The following is a 20,936-nucleotide window of genomic DNA, read 5'->3' as shown; positions in this document are numbered from 1 at the left end:
GTGGTTCGATCGGTGATCATGACCACCTTGCCCGTAACTGTGGAGACTGTGGATCGATCGGTGATCATGACTACCTTACCCGTCACTGTGGAGACTGTGGATCGATCAGTGATCATGACCACCTTACCCGTCACTGTGGGGACTGTGGATCGATCGGTGATCATGACCACCTTACCCATCACTGTGGAGACTGTGGATCGATCGGTGATCATGACCACCTTACCCGTCACTGTGGAGACGGTGGATCGATCGGTGATCATGACCACCTGACCCGTCACTGTGGAGACTGTGGATAGATCGGTGTTCATGACCACCTTACCCATCACTGTGGAGGCTGTGGATCGATCGGTGATCATGACCACCTTACCGGTCACTGTGGAGTCTGTGGATCGATCGGTGATCATGACCACCTGACCCGTCACTGTGGAGACTGTGGATCGATCGGTGATCATGACCACCTTACCCGTCACTGTGGAGACTGTGGATCGATTGGTGATCATAACCACCTTACCCGTCAGTGTGGAGACTGTGGATCGATCGGTGATCATCACCACCATACCGGTCACTGTGGAGACGGTGGATCGATAAGTGATCATGACCACATTACCCGTCACTGTGGAGACGTTGGATCGATCGGTGATCATGACCACCTTACCCGTTACTGTGGAGACTGTGGATCGATCAGTGATCATGACCACATTACCCGTCACTGTGGAGAAGGTGGATCGATCGGTGATCATGACCACCTTACCCGTCACTGTGGAGAAGGTGGATCGATCGGTGACCATGACCACCTGACCCGTCACTGTGGAGACTGTGGATCGATCGGTGATCATGACCACCTTACCCGTCACTGTGGAGACTGTGGATCGATCATTGATCATGACCACCTAACCCGTCACTGTGGAGTCTGTGGATCGATCGGTGATCATGATCACCTGACCTGTAACAATGGAGACTGTGGATCGATCGGTGATCATGACCACCTTACCTGTCACTGTGGAGACTGTGGATCGATCGGTGATCATGACCACCTTGCCCGTAACTGTGGAGACTGTGGATCGATCGGTGATCATGACTACCTTACCCGTCACTGTGGGGACTGTGGATCGATCGGTGATCAAGACCACCTTACCCATCACTGTGGAGACTGTGGATCGATCGGTGATCATGACCACCTTACCCGTCACTGTGGAGACTGGATCGATCGGTGATCATGACCACCTTACCCGTCACTGTGGAGACGGTGGATCGATCGGTGATCATGACCACCTTACCTGTCACTGCGGAGACTGTGGATCGATCGGTGATCATGACCACCTTACCAGTCACTGTGGAGACTGTGGATCGATCGGTGATCATGACCACCTTACCCGTCACTGTGGAGACTGTGGATCGATCGGTGATCATGACCACCTTACCCGTCACTGTGGAGACTGTGGATCGATCGGTGATCATGACCACCTTACCCGTCACTGTGGATACTGTGGATCGATCGGTGATCATGACCACCTTACCCGTCACTGTGGAGACTGTGGATCGATCAGTGATCATGATCACCTTACCCGTCACTGTGGAGACTGGATCGATCGGTGATCATGACCACCTTACCCGTCACTGTGGAGACGGTGGATCGATCGGTGATCATGACCACCTTACCTGTCACTGCGGAGACTGTGGATCGATCGGTGATCATGACCACCTTACCAGTCACTGTGGAGACTGTGGATCGATCGGTGATCATGACCACCTTACCCGTCACTGTGGAGACTGTGGATCGATCGGTGATCATGACCACCTTACCCGTCACTGTGGAGACTGTGGATCGATCGGTGATCATGACCACCTTACCCGTCACTGTGGATACTGTGGATCGATCGGTGATCATGACCACCTTACCCGTCACTGTGGATACTGTGGATCGATCAGTGATCATGATCACCTTACCCGTCACTGTGGAGAAGGTGGATCGATCGGTGATCATGACCACCTTACCCGTCACTGTGGAGACTGTGGATCGATCGGTGATCATGACCACCTTACCCGTCACTGTGTAGACTGTGGATCGATCGATGATCATGACCACCTTACCCGTCACTGTGGAGTCTGTGGATCGATCGGTGATAATGACCACCTGACCCGTCACTGTGGAGACTGGATCGATCGGTGATCATGACCACCTTACCCGTCACTGTGGAGACTGTGGATCGATCGGTGATCATGACCACCTTACCCGTCACTGTGGAGACTGGATCGATCGGTGATCATGACCACCTTACCGGTCACTGTGGAGACTGTGGATCGATCGTTGACCATGACCACCTTACCCGTCACTGTGGAGACGGTGGATCGATCGGTGATCATGACCACCTTACCTGTCACTGTGGAGACGTTGGATCGATCGGTGATCATGACCACCTTACCCGTCACTGTGGAGACGTTGGATCGATCGGTGATCATGACCCCTTACCCGTCACTGTGGAGACGGTGGATCGATCGGTGATCATGACCACCTGACCCGTCACTGTGGAGACTGTGGATCGATCGGTGATCATGACCACCTTACCCGTCACTGTGGAGACTGTGGATCGATCGGTGATCATGACTACCTTACCCGTCACTGTGGAGACTGTGGATCGATCGGTGATCATGACCACCTGACCAGTCACTATGGAGACTGTGGAACGATCAGTGATCATGACCACCTTACCCGTCACTGTGGAGACGGTGGATCGATCGGTGATCATGACCACCTGACCCGTCACTGTGGAGACTGTGGATAGATCGGTGTTCATGACCACCTTACCCATCACTGTGGAGACTGTGGATCGATCGGTGATCATGACCACCTTACCGGTCACTGTGGAGTCTGTGGATCGATCGGTGATCATGACCACCTGACCCGTCACTGTGGACACTGTGGATCGATCGGTGATCATGACCACCTTACCCGTCACTGTGGAGACTGTGGATCGATTGGTGATCATGACCACCTTACCCGTCACTGTGGAGACTGTGGATCGATCGGTGATCATGACCACCTTACCCGTCACTGTGGAGAAGGTGGATCGATCGGTGACCATGACCACCTGACTCGTCACTGTGGAGACTGTGGATCGATCGGTGATCATGACCACCTTACCCGTCACTGTGGAGACTGGATCGATCGGTGATCATGACCACCTTACCCGTCACTGTGGAGACTGTGGATCGATCGGTGATCATGACCACCTTACCGGTCACTGTGGAGACTGTGGATCGATCGGTGATCATGACCACCTTACCTGTCACTGTGGAGACTGTGGATCGATCGGTGATCATGACCACCTTACCCGTCACTGTGGAGTCTGTGGATCGATCGGTGATGATGACCACCTTACCTGTCACTGTGGAGACTGTGGATCGATTGGTGATCATGACCACCTGACCCGTCACTGTGGAGACTGTGGATCGATCAGTGAGCATGACTACCTTACCCGTCACTGTGGAGACTGTGGATCGATCGGTGATCATGACCACCTGACCCGTCACTGTGGAGACTGTGCATCGATCAGTGATCATGACTACCTTACCCGTCACTGTGGAGACTGTGGATCGATCATTGATCATGACCACCTTACCCGTCACTGTGGAGTCTGTGTATCGATCGGTGATCATGATCACCTGACCTGTAACTATGGAGACTGTGGATCGATCGGTGATCATGACCACCTTACCTGTCACTGTGGAGACTGTGGATCGATCGGTGATCATGACCACCTTGCCCTTAACTGTGGAGACTGTGGATCGATCGGTGATCATGACCACCTTACCCGTCACTGTGGAGACTGTGGATCGATCAGTGATCATGACCACCTTACCCGTCACTGTGGAGAAGGTGGATTGATCGGTGATCATGACCACCTTACCTGTCACTGCGGAGACTGTGGATCGATCGGTGATCATGACCACCTTACCAGTCACTGTGGAGACTGTGGATCGATCGGTGATCATGACCACCTTACCAGTCACTGTGGAGACTGTGGATCGATCTGTGATCATGACCACCTTACCCGTCACTGTGGAGACGGTGGATCGATCGGTGATCATGACCACCTTACCCGTCACTGTGGAGACTGTGGATCGATCGGTGATCATGACCACCTGACCCATCACTGTGGAGACTGTGGATCGATCGGTGATCATGACCACCTTACCCGTCACTATGGAGACTGTGGATCGATCGGTGATCATGACCACCTTACCCGTCACTGTGGAAACTGTGGATCGATCGGTGATCATGACCACCTTACCCGTCACTGTGGAGACTGGATCGATCAGTGATCATGATCACCTTACCCGTCACTGTGGAGAAGGTGGATCGATCGGTGATCATGACCACCTTACCCGTCACTGTGGAGACTGTGGATCGATCGGTGATCATGACCACCTTACCCGTCACTGAGTAGACTGTGGATCGATCGATGATCATGACCACCTTACCCGTCACTGTGGAGTCTGTGGATCGATCGGTGATCATGACCACCTGACCCGTCACTGTGGAGACTGGATCGATCGGTGATCATGACCACCTTACCTGTCACTGTGGAGAAGGTGGATCGATCGGTGATCATGACCACCTGACCCATCACTGTGGAGACTGTGGATCGATCGGTGATCATGACCACCTTACCCGTCACTGTGGAGACTGTGGATCGATCGGTGATCATGACCCCCTTACCCATCACTGTGGAGACGGTGGATCGATCGGTGATCATGACCACCTTACCCGTCACTGTGGAGACTGTGGTTCGATCGGTGAACATGACCACCTTACCCGTCACTGTGGAGACTGTGGAGCGATCGGTGATCATGACCACCTTACCCGTCACTGTGGAGAAGGTGGATCGATCGGTGATCATGACCACCTTACCCGTCACTGTGGAGACGCTGGATCGATCGGTGATCATGACCACCTTACCCGTTACTGTGGAGACTGTGGATCGATCAGTGATCATGACCACATTACCCGTCACTGTGGAGAAGGTGGATCGATCGGTGATCATGACCACCTTACCCGTCACTGTGGAGAAGGTGGATCGATCGGTGACCATGACCACCTGACCCGTCACTGTGGAGACTGTGGATCGATCGGTGATCATGACCACCTTACCCGTCACTGTGGAGACTGGATCGATCGGTGATCATGACCACCTTACCCGTCACTGTGGAGACTGTGGATCGATCGGTGATCATGACCACCTTACCGGTCACTGTGGAGACTGTGGATCGATCGGTGATCATGACCACCTTACCTGACACTGTGGAGACTGTGGATCGATCGGTGATCATGACCACCTTACCCGTCACTGTGGAGTCTGTGGATCGATCGGTGATCATGACCACCTTACCTGTCACTGTGGAGACTGTGGATCTATTGTTGATCATGACCACCTGACCCGTCACTGTGGAGACTGTGGATCGATCGGTGATCATGACCACCTTACCCGTCACTGTGGAGACTGTGGATCGATCGGTGATCATGACCACCTTACCCGTCACTGAGTAGACTGTGGATCGATCGATGATCATGACCACCTTACCCGTCACTGTGGAGTCTGTGGATCGATCGGTGATCATGACCACCTGACCCGTCACTGTGGAGACTGGATCGATCGGTGATCATGACCACCTTACCCGTCACTGTGGAGAAGGTGGATCGATCGGTGATCATGACCACCTGACCCATCACTGTGGAGACTGTGGATCGATCGGTGATCATGACCCCCTTACCCATCACTGTGGAGACGGTGGATCGATCGGTGATCATGACCACCTTACCCGTCACTGTGGAGACTGTGGTTCGATCGGTGAACATGACCACCTTACCCGTCACTGTGGAGACTGTGGAGCGATCGGTGATCATGACCACCTTACCCGTCACTGTGGAGAAGGTGGATCGATCGGTGATCATGACCACCTTACCCGTCACTGTGGAGACGGTGGATCGATCGGTGATCATGACCACCTTACCCGTTACTGTGGAGACTGTGGATCGATCAGTGATCATGACCACATTACCCGTCACTGTGGAGAAGGTGGATCGATCGGTGATCATGACCACCTTACCCGTCACTGTGGAGAAGGTGGATCGATCGGTGATCATGACCACCTTACCCGTCACTGTGGAAACTGTGGATCGATCGGTGATCATGACCACCTTACCGGTCACTGTGGAGAAGGTGGATCGATCGGTGACCATGACCACCTGACCCGTCACTGTGGAGACTGTGGATCAATCGGTGATCATGACCACCTTACCCGTCACTGTGGAGACTGGATCGATCGGTGATCATGACCACCTGACCCGTCACTGTGGAGACTGTGGATCGATCGGTGATCATGACCACCTTACCTGTCACTGTGGAGACTGTGGATCGATCGGTGATCATGACCACCTTACCCGTCACTGTCGAGTCTGTGGATCGATCGGTGATCATGACCACCTGACCCGTCACTGTGGAGACTGGATCGATCGGTGATCATGACCACCTTACCTGTCACTGTGGAGAAGGTGGATCGATCGGTGATCATGACCACCTGACCCATCACTGTGGAGACTGTGGATCGATCGGTGATCATGACCACCTTACCCGTCACTGTGGAGACTGTGGATCGATCGGTGATCATGACCCCCTTACCCATCACTGTGGAGACGGTGGATCGATCGGTGATCATGACCACCTTACCCGTCACTGTGGAGACTGTGGTTCGATCGGTGAACATGACCACCTTACCCGTCACTGTGGAGACTGTGGAGCGATCGGTGATCATGACCACCTTACCCGTCACTGTGGAGAAGGTGGATCGATCGGTGATCATGACCACCTTACCCGTCACTGTGGAGACGGTGGATCGATCGGTGATCATGACCACCTTACCCGTTACTGTGGAGACTGCGGATCGATCAGTGATCATGACCACATTACCCGTCACTGTGGAGAAGGTGGATCGATCGGTGATCATGACCACCTTACCCGTCACTGTGGAGAAGGTGGATCGATCGGTGACCATGACCACCTGACCCGTCACTGTGGAGACTGTGGATCGATCGGTGATCATGACCACCTTACCCGTCACTGTGGAGACTGGATCGATCGGTGATCATGACCACCTTACCCGTCACTGTGGAGACTGTGGATCGATCGGTGATCATGACCACCTTACCGGTCACTGTGGAGACTGTGGATCGATCGGTGATCATGACCACCTTACCTGTCACTGTGGAGACTGTGGATCGATCGGTGATCATGACCACCTTACCCGTCACTGTGGAGTCTGTGGATCGATCGGTGATCATGACCACCTTACCTGTCACTGTGGAGACTGTGGATCTATTGTTGATCATGACCACCTGACCCGTCACTGTGGAGACTGTGGATCGATCGGTGATCATGACCACCTTACCCGTCACTGTGGAGACTGTGGATCGATCGGTGATCATGACCACCTTACCCGTCACTGAGTAGACTGTGGATCGATCGATGATCATGACCACCTTACCCGTCACTGTGGAGTCTGTGGATCGATCGGTGATCATGACCACCTGACCCGTCACTGTGGAGACTGGATCGATCGGTGATCATGACCACCTTACCCGTCACTGTGGAGAAGGTGGATCGATCGGTGATCATGACCACCTGACCCATCACTGTGGAGACTGTGGATCGATCGGTGATCATGACCCCCTTACCCATCACTGTGGAGACGGTGGATCGATCGGTGATCATGACCACCTTACCCGTCACTGTGGAGACTGTGGTTCGATCGGTGAACATGACCACCTTACCCGTCACTGTGGAGACTGTGGAGCGATCGGTGATCATGACCACCTTACCCGTCACTGTGGAGAAGGTGGATCGATCGGTGATCATGACCACCTTACCCGTCACTGTGGAGACGCTGGATCGATCGGTGATCATGACCACCTTACCCGTTACTGTGGAGACTGTGGATCGATCAGTGATCATGACCACATTACCCGTCACTGTGGAGAAGGTGGATCGATCGGTGATCATGACCACCTTACCCGTCACTGTGGAGAAGGTGGATCGATCGGTGATCATGACCACCTTACCCGTCACTGTGGAAACTGTGGATCGATCGGTGATCATGACCACCTTACCGGTCACTGTGGAGAAGGTGGATCGATCGGTGACCATGACCACCTGACCCGTCACTGTGGAGACTGTGGATCAATCGGTGATCATGACCACCTTACCCGTCACTGTGGAGACTGGATCGATCGGTGATCATGACCACCTGACCCGTCACTGTGGAGACTGTGGATCGATCGGTGATCATGACCACCTTACCTGTCACTGTGGAGACTGTGGATCGATCGGTGATCATGACCACCTTACCCGTCACTGTGGAGTCTGTGGATCGATCGGTGATCATGACCACCTTACCTGTCACTGTGGAGACTGTGGATCGATTGGTGATCATGACCACCTGACCCGTCACTGTGGAGACTGTGGATCGATCAGTGATCATGACTACCTTACCCGTCACTGTGGAGACTGTGGATCGATCGGTGATCATGACCACCTGACCCGTCACTGTGGAGACTGTGCATCGATCAGTGATCATGACCACCTTACCCGTCAATGTGGAGTCTGTGGATCGATCGGTGATCATGATCACCTGACCTGTAACTATGGAGACTGTGGTTCGATCGGTGATCATGACCACCTTACCTGTCACTGTGGAGACTGTGGATCGATCGGTGATCATGACCACCTTGCCCGTAACTGTGGAGTCTGTGGATCGATCGGTGATCATGACCACCTTACCTGTCACTGTGGAGACTGTGGATCGATCGGTGATCATGACCACCTTACCTGTCACTGTGGAGACTGTGGATCGATCGGTGATCATGACTACCTTACCCGTCACTGTGGAGACTGTGGATCGATCAGTGATCATGACCACCTTACCCGTCACTGTGGGGACTGTGGATCGATCGGTGATCATGACCACCTTACCCGTCACTGTGGAGACTGTGGATCGATCGGTGATCATGACCACCTTACCCGTCACTGTGGAGACTGGATCGATCGGTGATCATGACCACCTTACCCGTCACTGTGGAGAAGGTGGATCGATCGGTGATCATGACCACCTTACCAGTCACTGTGGAGACTGTGGATCGATCTGTGATCATGACCACCTTACCCGTCACTGTGGAGACGGTGGATCGATCGGTGATCATGACCACCTGACCCGTCACTGTGGAGACTGTGGATCGATCGGTGATCATGACCACATTACCCGTCACTGTGGAGACTGTGGATCGATCGGTGATCATGACCACCTTACCCGTCACTGTGGAGAAGGTGGATCGATCGGTGATCATGACCACCTTACCCGTCACTGTGGAGACTGTGGATCGATCGGTGATCATGACCACCTTACCCGTCACTGAGTAGACTGTGGATCGATCGATGATCATGACCACCTTACCCGTCACTGTGGAGTCTGTGGATCGATCGGTGATCATGACCACCTGACCCGTCACTGTGGAGACTGGATCGATCGGTGATCATGACCACCTTACCCGTCACTGTGGAGAAGGTGGATCGATCGGTGATCATGACCACCTGACCCATCACTGTGGAGACTGTGGATCGATCGGTGATCATGACCACCTTACCCGTCACTGTGGAGACTGTGGATCGATCGGTGATCATGACCCCCTTACCCATCACTGTGGAGACGGTGGATCGATCGGTGATCATGACCACCTTACCCGTCACTGTGGAGACTGTGGTTCGATCGGTGAACATGACCACCTTACCCGTCACTGTGGAGACTGTGGAGCGATCGGTGATCATGACCACCTTACCCGTCACTGTGGAGAAGGTGGATCGATCGGTGATCATGACCACCTTACCCGTCACTGTGGAGACGGTGGATCGATCGGTGATGATGACCACCTTACTCGTCACTGTGGAGAAGGTGGATCGATCGGTGATCATGACCACCTTACCCGTCACTGTGGAGACTGGATCGATCGGTGATCATGACCACCTTACCCGTCACTGTGGAGAAGGTGGATCGATCGGTGATCATGACCACCTGACCCATCACTGTGGAGACTGTGGATCGATCGGTGATCATGACCACCTTACCCGTCACTGTGGAGACTGTGGATCGATCGGTGATCATGACCCCCTTACCCATCACTGTGGAGACGGTGGATCGATCGGTGATCATGACCACCTTACCCGTCACTGTGGAGACTGTGGTTCGATCGGTGAACATGACCACCTTACCCGTCACTGTGGAGACTGTGGAGCGATCGGTGATCATGACCACCTTACCCGTCACTGTGGAGAAGGTGGATCGATCGGTGATCATGACCACCTTACCCGTCACTGTGGAGACTGTGGTTCGATCGGTGATCATGACCACCTGACCCATCACTGTGGAGACGGTGGATCGATCGGTGATCATGACCACCTTACCCGTCACTGTGGAGACTGGTTCGATCGGTGAACATGACCACCTTACCCGTCACTGTGGAGACTGTGGAGCGATCGGTGATCATGACCACCTTACCCGACACTGTGGAGAAGGTGGATCGATCGGTGATCATGACCAACTTACCCGTCACTGTGGAGACGGTGGATCGATCGGTGATCATGACCTCCTTACCCGTCACTGTGGCTAAGGTTGATCGATCGGTGATCATGACCACCTTTCCCGTCACTGTGGAGACTGTGGATCAATCGGTGATCATGACCACCTTACCCGTCACTATGGAGACTGTGGATCGATCAGGGATCATGACCACCTTACCCGTCACTATGGAGACTGTGGATCGATCAGTGATCATGACCACCTTACCCGTCACTGTGGAGACTGTGGATCGATCGGTGATAATGACCACCTTACCTGTCTCTGTGGAGACTGGGGATCGATCAGTGATCATGACCACCTTACTCCTCACTATGGAGACTGTGGGTCGATCGGTGATCATGACCACCTTACCCGTCACTATGGAGACTGTGGATCGATCGGTGATCATGACCACCTTACCCGTCACTGTGGAGACTGTGGATCGATCGGTGATCATGACCACCTTACCCGTCACTGTGCAGACTGTGGATCTATCGGTGATCATGACCACATGACCCGTCAGTGTGGAGACTGCGGATCGATCGGTGATCATGACCACCTTACCCGTCACTGTGGAGACTGTGGATCGATCGGTGATCATGAACACCTTACCCGTCACTGAGGAGAAGGTGGATCGATCGGTGATAATGACCACCTTACCCGTCACTGTGGAGACTGGATCGATCGGTGATCATGACCACCTTACCTGTCACTGTGGAGTCTGTGGATCGATCAGTGATCATGACCACCTGACCCGTCACTGTGGAGACTGTGGATCGATCGGTGATCATGACCACCTTACCCGTCACTGTGGAGACTGTGGAGCGATCGGTGATCATGACCACCTTACCCATCACTGTGGAGAAGGTGGATCGATCGGTGATCATGACCACCTTACCCGTCACTGTGGAGACGGTGGATCGATCGGTGATGATGACCACCTTACTCGTCACTGTGGAGATGGTGGATCGATCGGTGATCATGACCACCTTACCCGTCACTGTGGAGACTGGATCGATCGGTGATCATGACCACCTTACCCGTCACTGTGGAGAAGGTGGATCGATCGGTGATCATGACCACCTTACCCGTCACTATGGAGACTGTGGATCGATCAGGGATCATGACCACCTTACCCGTCACTATGGAGACTGTGGATCGATCAGTGATCATGACCACCTTACCCGTCACTGTGGAGACTGTGGATCGATCGGTGATAATGACCACCTTACCTGTCTCTGTGGAGACTGGGGATCGATCAGTGATCATGACCACCTTACTCCTCACTATGGAGACTGTGGATCGATCGGTGATAATGACCACCTTACCCGTCACTATGGAGACTGTGGATCGATCGGTGATCATGACCACCTTACCCGTCACTGTGGAGACTGTGGATCGATCGGTGATCATGACCACCTTACCCGTCACTGTGCAGACTGTGGATCTATCGGTGATCATGACCACATGACCCGTCACTGTGGAGACTGCGGATCGATCGGTGATCATGACCACCTTACCCGTCACTATGGAGACTGTGGATCGATCGGTGATCATGAACACCTTACCCGTCACTGAGGAGAAGGTGGATCGATCGGTGATAATGACCACCTTACCCGTCACTGTGGAGACTGGATCGATCGGTGATCATGACCACCTTACCTGTCACTGTGGAGACGGTGGATCGATCGGTGAACATGACCACCTTACACGTCACTGTGGAGACTGTGGAGCGATCGGTGATCATGACCACCTTACCCATCACTGTGGAGAAGGTGGATCGATCGGTGATCATGACCACCTTACCCGTCACTGTGGAGACGGTGGATCGATCGGTGATGATGACCACCTTACTCGTCACTGTGGAGATGGTGGATCGATCGGTGATCATGACCACCTTACCCGTCACTGTGGAGACTGGATCGATCGGTGATCATGACCACCTTACCCGTCACTGTGGAGAAGGTGGATCGATCGGTGATCATGACCACCTTACCCGTCACTGTGGAGACTGTGGATCGATCGGTGATCATGACCCCCTTACCCGTCACTGTGGAGACGGTGGATCGATCGGTGATCATGACCACCTTACCCGTCACTGTGGAGACTGTGGATCGATCGGTGATCATGACCACCTTACCCGTCACTGTGGAGACTGTGGATCGATCGGTGATCATGACCCCCTTACCCGTCACTGTGGAGACTGGATCGATCGGTGATCATGACCACCTTACCTGTCACTGTGGAGACGGTGGATCGATCGGTGAACATGACCACCTTACACGTCACTGTGGAGACTGTGGAGCGATCGGTGATCATGACCACCTTACCCATCACTGTGGAGAAGGTGGATCGATCGGTGATCATGACCACCTTACCCGTCACTGTGGAGACGGTGGATCGATCGGTGATGATGACCACCTTACTCGTCACTGTGGAGATGGTGGATCGATCGGTGATCATGACCACCTTACCCGTCACTGAGGAGAAGGTGGATCGATCGGTGATAATGACCACCTTACCCGTCACTGTGGAGACTGGATCGATCGGTGATCATGACCACCTTACCTGTCACTGTGGAGTCTGTGGATCGATCAGTGATCATGACCACCTGACCCGTCACTGTGGAGACTGTGGATCGATCGGTGATCATGACCACCTTACCCGTCACTGTGGAGACTGTGGAGCGATCGGTGATCATGACCACCTTACCCATCACTGTGGAGAAGGTGGATCGATCGGTGATCATGACCACCTTACCCGTCACTGTGGAGACGGTGGATCGATCGGTGATGATGACCACCTTACTCGTCACTGTGGAGATGGTGGATCGATCGGTGATCATGACCACCTTACCCGTCACTGTGGAGACTGGATCGATCGGTGATCATGACCACCTTACCCGTCACTGTGGAGAAGGTGGATCGATCGGTGATCATGACCACCTTACCCGTCACGATGGAGACTGTGGATCGATCAGGGATCATGACCACCTTACCCGTCACTATGGAGACTGTGGATCGATCAGTGATCATGACCACCTTACCCGTCACTGTGGAGACTGTGGATCGATCGGTGATAATGACCACCTTACCTGTCTCTGTGGAGACTGGGGATCGATCAGTGATCATGACCACCTTACTCCTCACTATGGAGACTGTGGATCGATCGGTGATCATGACCACCTTACCCGTCACTATGGAGACTGTGGATCGATCGGTGATCATGACCACCTTACCCGTCACTGTGGAGACGGTGGATCGATCGGTGATGATGACCACCTTACTCGTCACTGTGGAGATGGTGGATCGATCGGTGATCATGACCACCTTACCCGTCACTGAGGAGAAGGTGGATCGATCGGTGATAATGACCACCTTACCCGTCACTGTGGAGACTGGATCGATCGGTGATCATGACCACCTTACCTGTCACTGTGGAGTCTGTGGATCGATCAGTGATCATGACCACCTTACCCATCACTGTGGAGAAGGTGGATCGATCGGTGATCATGACCACCTTACCCGTCACTGTGGAGACGGTGGATCGATCGGTGATGATGACCACCTTACTCGTCACTGTGGAGATGGTGGATCGATCGGTGATCATGACCACCTTACCCGTCACTGAGGAGAAGGTGGATCGATCGGTGATAATGACCACCTTACCCGTCACTGTGGAGACTGGATCGATCGGTGATCATGACCACCTTACCTGTCACTGTGGAGTCTGTGGATCGATCAGTGATCATGACCACCTGACCCGTCACTGTGGAGACTGTGGATCGATCGGTGATCATGACCACCTTACTCGTCACTGTGGAGATGGTGGATCGATCGGTGATCATGACCACCTTACCCGTCACTGAGGAGAAGGTGGATCGATCGGTGATAATGACCACCTTACCCGTCACTGTGGAGACTGGATCGATCGGTGATCATGACCACCTTACCTGTCACTGTGGAGTCTGTGGATCGATCAGTGATCATGACCACCTGACCTGTCACTGTGGAGACTGTGGATCGATCGGTGATCATGACCACCTTACCCGTCACTGTGGAGACTGTGGAGCGATCGGTGATCATGACCACCTTACCCGTCACTGTGGAGACTGTGGATCGATCGGTGATCATGACCACCTTACCCGTCACTGTGGAGACTGTGGTTCAATCGGTGAACATGACCACCTTACCCGTCACTGTGGAGACTGTGGATCGATCGGTGATCATGACCACCTTACCCGTCACTGTGGAGACTGGATCGATCAGTGATCATGACCACCTTACCCGTCACTGTGGAGACTGGATCGATCAGTGATCATGACCACCTGACCCGTCACTGTGGAGACTGTGGATCGATCAGTGATCATGACCACCTTACCCGTCACTGTGCAGAAGGTGGATCAATCGGTGATCATGACCACCTTACCCGACACTGTGGAGACTGTGGATAGATCGGTGATCATGACCACCTTACCCGTCACTGTGGAGACTGTGGATCGATCGGTGATCATGACCACCTTACCCGTCACTGTGGAGACTGTGGATCGATCGGTGATCATGACCCCCTTGCCCGTCACTGTGGAGACGGTGGATCGATCGGTGATCATGACCACCTTACCCGTCACTGTGGAGACGGTGGATCGATCGGTGATCATGACCACCTTACCCGTCACGGTGGAGACTGTGGATCGATCGCTGATCATGACCAACTTACTCGTCACTGTGGAGACTGCGGATCGATCGGTGATCATGACCACCTTACCCGTCACTGTGGAGACTGTGGATCGATCGGTGATCATGACCACCTTACCTGTCACTGTGGAGACGGTGGATCGATCGGTGAACATGACCACCTTACCCGTCACTGTGGAGACTGTGGTTCGATCGGTGAACATGACCACCTTACCCGTCACTGTGGAGACTGTGGAGCGATCGGTGATCATGACCACCTTACCCGTCACTGTGGAGACTGTGGATCGATCGGTGATCATGACCACCTTACCCGTCACTGTGGAGACTGGATCGATCAGTGATCATGACCACCTTACCCGTCACTGTGCAGAAGGTGGATCAATCGGTGATCATGACCACCTTACCCGACACTGTGGAGACTGTGGATAGATCGGTGATCATGACCACCTTACCCGTCACTGTGGAGACTGTGGATCGATCGGTGATCATGTCCACCTTACCCGTCACTGTGTAGACTGTGGATCGATCGATGATCATGACCACCTTACCCGTCACTGTGGAGTCTGTGGATCGATCGGTGATCATGACCACCTGACCCGTCACTGTGGAGACTGTGGATCGATTGGTGATCATGATCACCTTACCCGTCACTGTGGAGACTGTGGATCGATCGGTGATCATGACCACCTTACTCGTCACTGTGGAGATGGTGGATCGATCGGTGATCATGACCACCTTACCCGTCACTGTGGAGACTGGATCGATCGGTGATCATGACCACCTTACCCGTCACTGTGGAGAAGGTGGATCGATCGGTGATCATGACTACCTTACCCATCACTGTGGAGACTGTGGATCGATCGGTGATCATGACCACCTTACCCGTCACTGTGGAGACTGTGGATCGATCGGTGATCATGACCACCTTACCCGTCACTGTGGAGACTGTGGATCGATCGGTGATTATGACCACCTTACCCGTCACTGTGGAGACTGTGGTTCAATCGGTGAACATGACCACCTTACCCGTCACTGTGGAGACTGTGGAGCGATCGGTGATCATGACCACCTTACCCGTCACTGTGGAGACTGTGGATCGATCGGTGATCATGACCACCTTACCCGTCACTGTGGAGACTGGATCGATCAGTGATCATGACCACCTTACCCGTCACTGTGGAGACTGGATCGATCAGTGATCATGACCACCTGACCCGTCACTGTGGAGACTGTGGATCGATCAGTGATCATGACCACCTTACCCGTCACTGTGCAGAAGGTGGATCAATCGGTGATCATGACCACCTTACCCGACACTGTGGAGACTGTGGATAGATCGGTGATCATGACCACCTTACCCGTCACTGTGGAGACTGTGGATCGATCGGTGATCATGACCACCTTACCCGTCACTGTGGAGACTGTGGATCGATCGGTGATCATGACCCCCTTGCCCGTCACTGTGGAGACGGTGGATCGATCGGTGATCATGACCACCTTACCCGTCACTGTGGAGACGGTGGATCGATCGGTGATCATGACCACCTTACCCGTCACGGTGGAGACTGTGGATCGATTGCTGATCATGACCAACTTACTCGTCACTGTGGAGACTGCGGATCGATCGTTGATCATGACCACCTTACCCGTCACTGTGGAGACTGTGGATCGATCGGTGATCATGACCACCTTACCTGTCACTGTGGAGACGGTGGATCGATCGGTGAACATGACCACCTTACCCGTCACTGTGGAGACTGTGGTTCGATCGGTGAACATGACCACCTTACCCGTCACTGTGGAGACTGTGGAGCGATCGGTGATCATGACCACCTTACCCGTCACCGTGGAGACTGTGGATCGATCGGTGATCATGACCACCTTACCCGTCACTGTGGAGACTGGATCGATCAGTGATCATGACCACCTTACCCGTCACTGTGCAGAAGGTGGATCAATCGGTGATCATGTCCACCTTACCCGACACTGTGGAGACTGTGGATAGATCGGTGATCATGACCACCTTACCCGTCACTGTGGAGACTGTGGATCGATCGGTGATCATGACCACCTTACCCGTCACTGTGTAGACTGTGGATCGATCGATGATCATGACCACCTTACCCGTCACTGTGGAGTCTGTGGATCGATCGGTGATCATGACCACCTGACCCGTCACTGTGGAGACTGTGGATCGATTGGTGATCATGATCACCTTACCCGTCACTGTGGAGACTGTGGATCGATCGGTGATCATGACCACCTTCCCGTCACTGTGGAGACTGTGGATCGATCGGTGATCATGACCACCTTCCCGTCACTGTGGAGACTGTGGATCGATCGGTGATCATGACCACCTTACCCGTCACTGTGGAGACTGTGGTTCGATCGGTGAACATGACCACCTTACCCGTCACTGTGGAGACTGTGGAGCGATCGGTGATCATGACCACCTTACCCGTCACTGTGGAGAAGGTGGATCGATCGGGGATCATGACCACCTTACCCGTCACTGTGGAGACGGTGGATCGATCGGTGATGATGACCACCTTACTCGTCACTGTGGAGAAGGTGGATCGATCGGTGATCATGACCACCTTACCCGTCACTGTGGAGACTGGATCGATCGGTGATCATGACCACCTTACCCGTCACTGTGGAGAAGGTGGATCGATCGGTGATCATGACCACCTTACCCGTCACTGTGGAGACTGTGGATCGATCGGTGATCATGAACACCTTACCCGTCACGGTGGAGACTATGGATCGATCGCTGATCATGACCACCTTACCCGTCACTGTGGAGACTGTGGATCAATCGGTGATCATGACCACCTTACCGGTCACTGTGGAGACTGTGGATCGATCGGTGATCATGACCACCTTACCCGTCACTGTGGAGACTGTGGATCGATCGGTGATCATGACCCCCTTGCCCGTCACTGTGGAGACGGTGGATCGATCGGTGATCATGACCACCTTACCCGTCACTGTGGAGACGTTGGATCGATCGGTGAACATGACGACCTTACCCGTCACTGTGGAGACTGTGGATCGATCGGTGATCATGACCACCTTACCCGTCACGGTGGAGACTGTGGATCGATCGCTGATCATGACCAACTTACTCGTCACTGTGGAGACTGCGGATCGATCGGTGATAATGACCACCTTACCCGTCACTGTGGAGACTGTGGATCGATCGGTGATCATGACCACCTTACCCGTCACTGTGGAGACGGTGGATCGATCGGTGATCATGACCACCTTACCCGTCACTGTGGAGACGTTGGATCGATCGGTGATCATAACCACCTTACCCGTCACTGTGCAGTCTGTGGATCGATCAGTGATCATGACCACCTGACCCATCACTGTGGAGACAGTGGATCGATCGGTGATCATGAATACCTTACCCGTCACTGTGGAGACTCTGGATCGATCGGTGATCATGACCACCATACCCGTCACTGTGGAGACTGTGGATCGATCGGTGATCATGACCACCTTACCCGTCACTGTGGAGACTGTGGATCGATCAGTGATCATGACCACCTTACCCGTCACTATGGAGACTGTGGTTCGATCGGTGATCATGACCACCTTACCCGTCACTGTGGAGACTGTGGATCGATCGGTAATCATGACCACCTTACCCGTCACTGTGGAGACGGTGGATCGATCGGTGATCATGACCACCTTACCCGTCACTGTGGAGACTGGATCGATCGGTGATCATGACCACCTTACCCGTCACTGTGGAGACTGTGGATCGATCGGTGATCATGACCACCTGAACCGTCACTGTGGAGACAGTGGATCGATCGGTGATCATGACCACCTTACCGGTCACTGTGGAGACTGTGGATCGATCGGTGATCATGACCACCTTACCCCTCACTGTGGAGACCGTGGATCGATCAGTGATCATGACAACCTTACCCGTCACTGTGGAGACTGTGGATCGATCGGTGATCATGACCACCTTACCCGTCACTATGGAGACTGTGGATCGATCAGGGATCATGACCGCCTTACCCGTCACTATGGAGACTGTGGATCGATCGGGGATCATGACCACCTTACCCGTCACTGTGGAGACGGTGGATCGATCGGTGATGATGACCACCTTACTCGTCACTGTGGAGAAGGTGGATCGATCGGTGATCATGACCACCTTACCCGTCACTGTGGAGACTGGATCGATCGGTGATCATGACCACCTTACCCGTCACTGTGGAGAAGGTGGATCGATCGGTGATCATGACCACCTTACCCGTCACTGTGGAGACTGTGGATCGATCGGTGATTATGAACACCTTACCCGTCACGGTGGAGACTGTGGATCGATCGCTGATCATGACCACCTTACCCGTCACTGTGGAGACTGTGGATCAATCGGTGATCATGACCACCTTACCGGTCACTGTGGAGACTGTGGATCGATCGGTGATCATGACCACCTTACCCGTCACTGTGGAGACTGTGGATCGATCGGTGATCATGACCCCCTTGCCCGTCACTGTGGAGACGGTGGATCGATCGGTGATCATGACCACCTTACCCGTCACTGTGGAGACGTTGGATCGATCGGTGAACATGACGACCTTACCCGTCACTGTGGAGACTGTGGATCGATCGGTGATCATGACCACCTTACCCGTCACGGTGGAGACTGTGGATCGATCGCTGATCATGACCAACTTACTCGTCACTGTGGAGACTGCGGATCGATCGGTGATCATGACCACCTTACCCGTCACTGTGGAGACTGTGGATCGATCGGTGATCATGACCACCTTACCCGTCACTGTGGAGACGGTGGATCGATCGGTGATCATGACCACCTTACCCGTCACTGTGGAGACGTTGGATCGATCGGTGATCATAACCACCTTACCCGTCACTGTGCAGTCTGTGGATCGATCAGTGATCATGACCACCTGACCCATCACTGTGGAGACAGTGGATCGATCGGTGATCATGAATACCTTACCCGTCACTGTGGAGACTCTGGATCGATCGGTGATCATGACCACCATACCCGTCACTGTGGAGACTGTGGATCGATCGGTGATCATGACCACCTTACCCGTCACTGTGGAGACTGTGGATCGATCAGTGATCATGACCACCTTACCCGTCACTATGGAGACTGTGGTTCGATCGGTGATCATGACCACCTTACCCGTCACTGTGGAGACTGTGGATCGATCGGTAATCATGACCACCTTACCCGTCACTGTGGAGACGGTGGATCGATCGGTGATCATGACCACCTTACCCGTCACTGTGGAGACTGGATCGATCGGTGATCATGACCACCTTACCCGTCACTGTGGAGACTGTGGATCGATCGGTGATCATGACCACCTGACCCGTCACTGTGGAGACAGTGGATCGATCGGTGATCATGACCACCTTACCGGTCACTGTGGAGACTGTGGATCGATCGGTGATCATGACCACCTTACCCCTCACTGTGGAGACCGTGGATCGATCAGTGATCATGACAACCTTACCCGTCACTGTGGAGACTGTGGATCGATCGGTGATCATGACCACCTTACCCGTCACTAT

The sequence above is a fragment of the Hypanus sabinus genome, chromosome 6 (assembly GCF_030144855.1).
Source record: "Hypanus sabinus isolate sHypSab1 chromosome 6, sHypSab1.hap1, whole genome shotgun sequence".
NCBI lineage: Eukaryota > Metazoa > Chordata > Chondrichthyes > Myliobatiformes > Dasyatidae > Hypanus > Hypanus sabinus.
Note: the sequence above shows the minus strand (reverse complement) of the source record.